Consider the following 6,000-nt stretch of genomic DNA (forward strand, 5'->3'; position numbering starts at 1 on the left):
TTTGGCTTTTCCCTCCCATGAATTATCTATCTTTAAAGAAGCCTATCTAATTAATCAAGACATCTTAAAATTTGGATACCCTTGTAAGGAAGAAGTTAACAGAAATGTCACAAATTTTTTTTTTCCTAATCTAAATCATTTTCATTAGAATGTAATGATTTAAGTCCTAGGTAACAAACATGAAAAGACTATCAGCTTGGCATTATTTTATTAATACCCACATGCTAAAAAAAAAAAAATCTAATTTGGTCTGGTTTTAAAATTCTTTTCAAAGAATACATAAGTACATGAGACAAGCACAAAGGAAGCTTCTTCAGTCTCATCTGAAAAATAATTTCCAATTACACCAAATAAATTTTCCCTCTAAACACAGAAAAAGGACAAAACCCTAAAGCTGGCCGAATAAGCGTGCATTTCCAGGTATTCCTACGTCTCCCGTAAAAACTACAGCTTTTCTAATCTTGCCTAAGATTTCCTCCCTCTTCTAATTTCAGAAAACAAAACACAGTATTTGTGAAGAACTGCAACCAGGAGTTAAGAAACAGGGGGATTATCTGCAGTCCAAGCTGTAAATGGAACTCGTTTCTTAAGCCCTAACATCTTAGATGTTTTCCAGCCTTAACATGTTCAAGCTTTGCTCAAAAACCCTGCAAACGCTTTGATATTAACATCGGGGGAACATGCACAGGTGAATGTCCCACAGCCCTGGCCAGAAGGAGACACCACCACAAAGCAACTTTCGCGCGTTTCCGAACCCGAGGCCCTTGGCCCCGGCCCTTTTTAAGGCCAGAGGTCAGTCTGAGGGAAGAGACACTAGAAGAGTTGGGGGGGAGGGTTCCTTTCCCAAACCCCCAGAACAATCCGGGAGCCAGAGAAGAGCTGCCTCTGCTCGGGATTCCCGAGACGCCGCTCTGCCCCCAGGTGAAGAAAACCCAAGTTAAAATCACCCTCGCGGGGGGTGGGGGAGGCTGCGGGCGGGATTTTTAAAGGGGCTGGCGGGCCGGTGTCCGTGGCCGCAGCCTTGACCTCTCCGTAGGTTGGGGCGGGTCGGCCACGCTGACCGTTTGATAGGAAGGAAGAATGGGGTCAGGGCACGGTAGGACGGGCCGAGCCGGAGTCGGCGACCGTTTGGGTAGGGAGAGTCTAGGCGGCGGGTTGGGGTCAGCGGGTGTGGTCCCTCCCGCCGCTGTCTAACAGAGGGGCGGGGGGCAGGGGAAGAGCAGGTCTCTGCCCGCAGCCGCTCCGTTCCCGGCCGCCCCCCAGACGCGGACTAGGGCCCGGCCACCTCCATGTTGGCCGCCCCTCTCCGAGATGGAGCTTGCCGGCGTCTCACCTTCCTCGGGGTCTCCGCAGCTGGTGGGGGCGGGGGGAGCGGCGGACCCGGGCCGCCGGGCTTTCTGCTCCGCCCCGGGGCCTCGGCCTCCCGTCTCGGGATCTCACTAACTCGACCTCCGGGGAGCACAGACCCTCCGGGGCCTGGAAAAGGGAGGCAGCGACGGCGGCTGTGGCCGGCGGCCCGGACCGGCAGCCGCTTCCTTCTCCCGGGAGCCCCCGGGCGCGCCCCCGCCGCCGCTCCCGCTCCGGCTCCCGCTCGGCTCCGGGCCCGGCCCCGGCTCCGGCGTGCTCCCAGCACGCACGCCCGCCCCGGCCTCCCACGGAGCGGCCCCGCCCAGCCCGGCTCCCGGCCCCTTCCCCGAGGGAAGGAGTAAACCCGGCAGGGACCGCCGAGACTCGGCGGCCGCAGCGCCTCCCCCCTCGGCTTTTACACACGCACCCTCACGCGCACAAACACAGGAGGATCTGAGGCGCAACCTGCCTGCAGCCGATCACACGTCCTGCCGGTCCTCCCGTTCTGCCGTGGCCGCTCTGCCCTCGGCCCGCCGCCGATCGGCCTCCGCTGCGCTGCGCCGGGCTCAGCCGCCGCGCCGTCGGCGCCTCCCCTTCACATCCTCCCGGGCCGCCGCCGCCGCCGCCCAGCTCTGCTCTCAGCAGTCCCGGGGTTCCGCCCGCACCCCTCTGCGGCCCCTGCTCCCGGGCGCGCGGAGCACGGCGGGGGTTCTCCTCCGCGGCTCCCTCTCCGTCTCCCGCGGCAGCAGCAGCCGCTGTTTCCTCCACCTCCTCCTCTTCCCTTCTCTCCTTTCCTTGTCCTCCTCCTCCTCCTCCTCGGAGCGGAAGAGTTGGCAAACCAGCACCTGCTGCTGGAGACTACCAAGAACTGAAACAGGAAACCCCAAGCCCTGGGGGGAAAACCTGGGAGGCGTGGAGAGCGGGACTTCTGGGGAGCCGGGCCCGGGCGCTGCCCGCGCCTCCCAGGTGCGGATCACTGGGGAGGGCCTTCCCGCCCGAGCACCTCCCCCCGCCCCCCGCGGCCTCCTCCCCACGAGATACGGCTCCCTCCGGGATGTCCCAATGAGAGCGGGGGAAGCGTCCTCGGGCGCAAGTCTCGCCTTTCCCCGAGGCGACGATCCGCCCCTCCTGAGGTACGAACTAGAGCCTCCTTCCAAAGCCCTCTCCCCAGGCCGTTTGTCAATTGCTTGGTGGGGAGAGAGGCCGAGGGAGCCGGGAGACTGCGAGCCCTGATTTACCAGAAGACTAGCGCTCCAGCGTCCCCCACCCCATTCCGCTTGTGGTTATTCCTCCTAGTCACCGCTTAAAGGGAAGCGAAGATACTTCTACCCTGTGTGTGAGACCTTGTGTGTTAGAACTCCATCTGGTTCTAGAGAATACTCCTCATGTGTCCCTCCTTATATATAAAATGCTAAAATGCCGTCTGTTAATGTTCCGTAGTATAAAACACCATGAATATATAACATATATAATGCGCCAAAATACCCGTCAGAAATACTTCATCTGTACTACATATAATACTGCAAAACACCGTGTAATACTTCATCTATAATAGTGTGTATCTTAATACCCTAGATAGAGATAAAGCATCAGATACATTATGAAATGGCATTCATTAGCTAATAAGGAAAGGCAATAAATGCATTTGCAAGATAACTATGGGAATGTAGTACAAGGAAATTCATTCAAGAAATTGGTCTTTATTAAAATTTGTTAGAATTTAGGTCAAGTTCTAGGTTAATCCTGCTCTTTCCTTAGTTAAGTGCTAGTTAAAATAACTAACTGAACTAAGGTTTGGCACCTAATGTTCTCGCAGTGAAAGGCACAGAGCGAGCCTTTCTATTTTTGTGCATTGTACGGCACCCAACACAATCTAGGTCAACCTCGCAAAAAGCTTCACATCTTCTCTGCCTGACAAAGTCTGCCTGGCTGCAGATTTTTCACCTGGTTTTCCTATCCTTTCCAAGCCGTAGGCACGGGACATCTGGGATCAGGAATTCTTGGGGAATAGAGATATAGCCCAGGACGAACGCTACGGGCCATGTTTTCAGTTTTTATTAAAAATCATCGCTTGCCTTGTGCCAGATGGTTTTTCATTTGGGCCAAATTTAGTTCAGCCCTGAATCTGTCCCCTTTTCATATAATTTGGCTGCCCTAAGCATATTTCCATTATTGGTGATATTTATGAAAATGATCAATGTGCAGAATTTATGGTTTCTGGGTTGCTGGGAGCTACAACAATTTTGCCTTTATGACTAATTGAGCAATACAACGTTCCATGTATTCTGGCAAGCTCCCAGTCATCTTTGGCCGATGCCTGTTGCCTATCAGTTATTACTGATAGATAAGAGTACCATGCTGAGAGCAGTCCACTGATGCCCTTGGGCTTGTCTATTAGGTGACAGGTGGAGAGTTCTAGTAGAAATAGAACCTGCTTGCTATAGCAGTATTGTTCCTGGACCTGGCCAATGATACACGTGACAAAACAAAACAAAACAAAACAAAACCCTTCTCTTGGTTCACAATTGTGGTAACATCTTAGGTAACTGACAAGGAGTTCTGATGGTCCTTTAGTAAGGCTTGGGAGGAGAAGTGAACAGGGATCTGAAGAGCATCACAAGGAACATCACTGAACAGAAACGCTTTGACAGAAGAGTTTAAGAAAAAGGGCAAGAAACTGATAATTGGCTGATTCATCTGATAGTGTTAAACCCAGAAATATCCCTCTACGTACACAGATTGGGAAGCCACATATATTTGCCTCCTGTGCCCCCAGTACTTTTTCCACTGGCTAGCTTGTACTTGAAGCTTGAAAATGCCCTGTGAGAAGCAACACATTAAGTTCTAGCACTCAATTACTCCTTGGTGTGAACTAATTAGTGAGATTTTCTTTTCCACTGGTATGTTTGATGGGAGAAGAGGAAAAAGACCATGAGGAAATATGGACTCAAGGAGAAAGGGGGGAAAGAAAGGGAGATGGAGCCTCCCCAAAACTAGCTTTAATCTGCTTTGGGGCCCATGATGATAATAATAAAATGGAATGTGAGTTCCTTTGAAGGCAAGGACTGTCTTACTTTTGTATTTGTGTCTCCAGTACTTGGCACATAGTGCTTAATATGTGCTTATTGATTGATTGTTCTGAATAGATTAAAACTTTTTCACAGAATTTAAATATAAATCAATGATGTGTCCATCATGGTTCTAGGTTTCATGGGAATAAAAAAGAAGTATGAGATATGATATCTGACTTTAAGACCTTACAATTTAGCTGGGGAAATCTTGTATAGACTAGAAAAGATAGTGATAATACTTAAGTAACATATAAGGACCAAATACGTGGAATAGGCTGTAGAAAAAAAATTATTTGGGATTGGAACAGTCTGGGAAGGAAGAAGGGATTTAAGCTGACTCTTAAAACATGTAACTAAGGTTTTAATAGGCAAAGAGAAAAAGGAGGTCATTCAGAATTGGAAGATGGATGTAGACAAAAATAAAAACTGGGGAAGGAAAACCACAACTTCATTCTGATAATAATGAGTCTTCCAAATCTGACGTAGAAAGTTCATGTAAATGAGCAATAAGGGGAAAAAACAAGACTACAATGGAACCAGATTATAGACCTTAAAAATCAGACTGATGTGGTACTTGATGTACTTGATGAGCAGGGAAGGTGACTTACAGAAAGAGTGCTTTAGGGAAAATCAGTCTGGTAGTAGGGTCAAACTCCAGATAAATCTAAAATGATCTGCAGAGATTGGAAGTAGAAAACACTAGAAGTAGAGAAACCAGTTTAAAAAATTCACTTCTATAGTCCAAGTGTAAAGTGATAACTGAAGTAAGGTGATGATCTTGGAAAATGACAGGAAGGAAACATGTTAAAGATAAAATGGACTTTCATTATTGAGGTTAGATTTGAAGGATAAATCAAAGATTATTTTGCATGATCATAGAATTTTGACCTGGATGGGAATTTAGATAAAATCTCAACACATTCCCTCATTTTTACAGATGATGAAACAGATTTAAGAGTTAAAATGATTTGCCCAAGGGGCATGCAGATAGCAAGTAAAATCGCCAGACCCCAAATCCAAATTTCTTGTCTTTTAGTTAAATATTCTTTCTAATCCATCACGTTTTAAGCACAGGTGATTGATTGAGATAGGAAAGTTAGGAGTAGAGGAGATCAGTTAGAGATGTATAGATGATTAGTTTGATTTCAGATATGTTAAATTTGAAGGATAGCCACACAAAAATTTTCAGCAGCATTATCCAAAAGTAGTTAGGTAAATGAAGTTCTTATTTATTACCAAAATAGATTACTCTTTTCGGTAGGAAAAAAAGATTGTGACAACAATGACATAACTATTCATCTTAAACTAGATTTGAAAGAAAATATTTATAAGTCATGTTTATATATGATGTTATATATTGTAATTGAGTAGTAGGAAATAATAATAAACATTTTCTTTCCCTCCCTCTCCTACCTGAATACTAGTTAACATAAAAGAAAAGAGATGTAGGGAAAGGAATTTTATAGCATCACAGTATTTTAGGGCTGGAAAGAATTAAACCCTTCATTACACAGATACAAGCCAAGATTTTGTCTAAGTGAAGAGCTTTTAAGATAGCATTTAGAGAAGCATAGTAATGTTG

At 47.2% G+C, this 6,000-nt stretch overlaps 1 protein-coding gene across 4 annotated transcripts in view; it reads right to left on the reverse strand.

Moving 5' to 3' along the window:
• The window catches only part of ZC3H12C (zinc finger CCCH-type containing 12C), a 59,946-nt gene extending 57,994 nt beyond the window's left edge, over window positions 1-1,952 (reverse strand). The window contains exon 1 of one of the 4 annotated variants that reach the window (XM_074304318.1): window positions 1,817-1,952. The gene's annotated coding sequence lies outside the window, so the exon portion shown is untranslated. Of the gene's footprint in view, window positions 1-1,333; window positions 1,467-1,774 lie in introns of those variants that run through there. The other 3 variants (XM_074304320.1, XM_074304319.1, XM_074304317.1) reach the window with 3 other exon arrangements.
• Window positions 1,953-6,000: the final 4,048 nt, after the last annotated feature.

The sequence above is a fragment of the Sminthopsis crassicaudata genome, chromosome 3, assembly GCF_048593235.1.
Source record: "Sminthopsis crassicaudata isolate SCR6 chromosome 3, ASM4859323v1, whole genome shotgun sequence".
Classification (NCBI taxonomy): domain Eukaryota; kingdom Metazoa; phylum Chordata; class Mammalia; order Dasyuromorphia; family Dasyuridae; genus Sminthopsis; species Sminthopsis crassicaudata.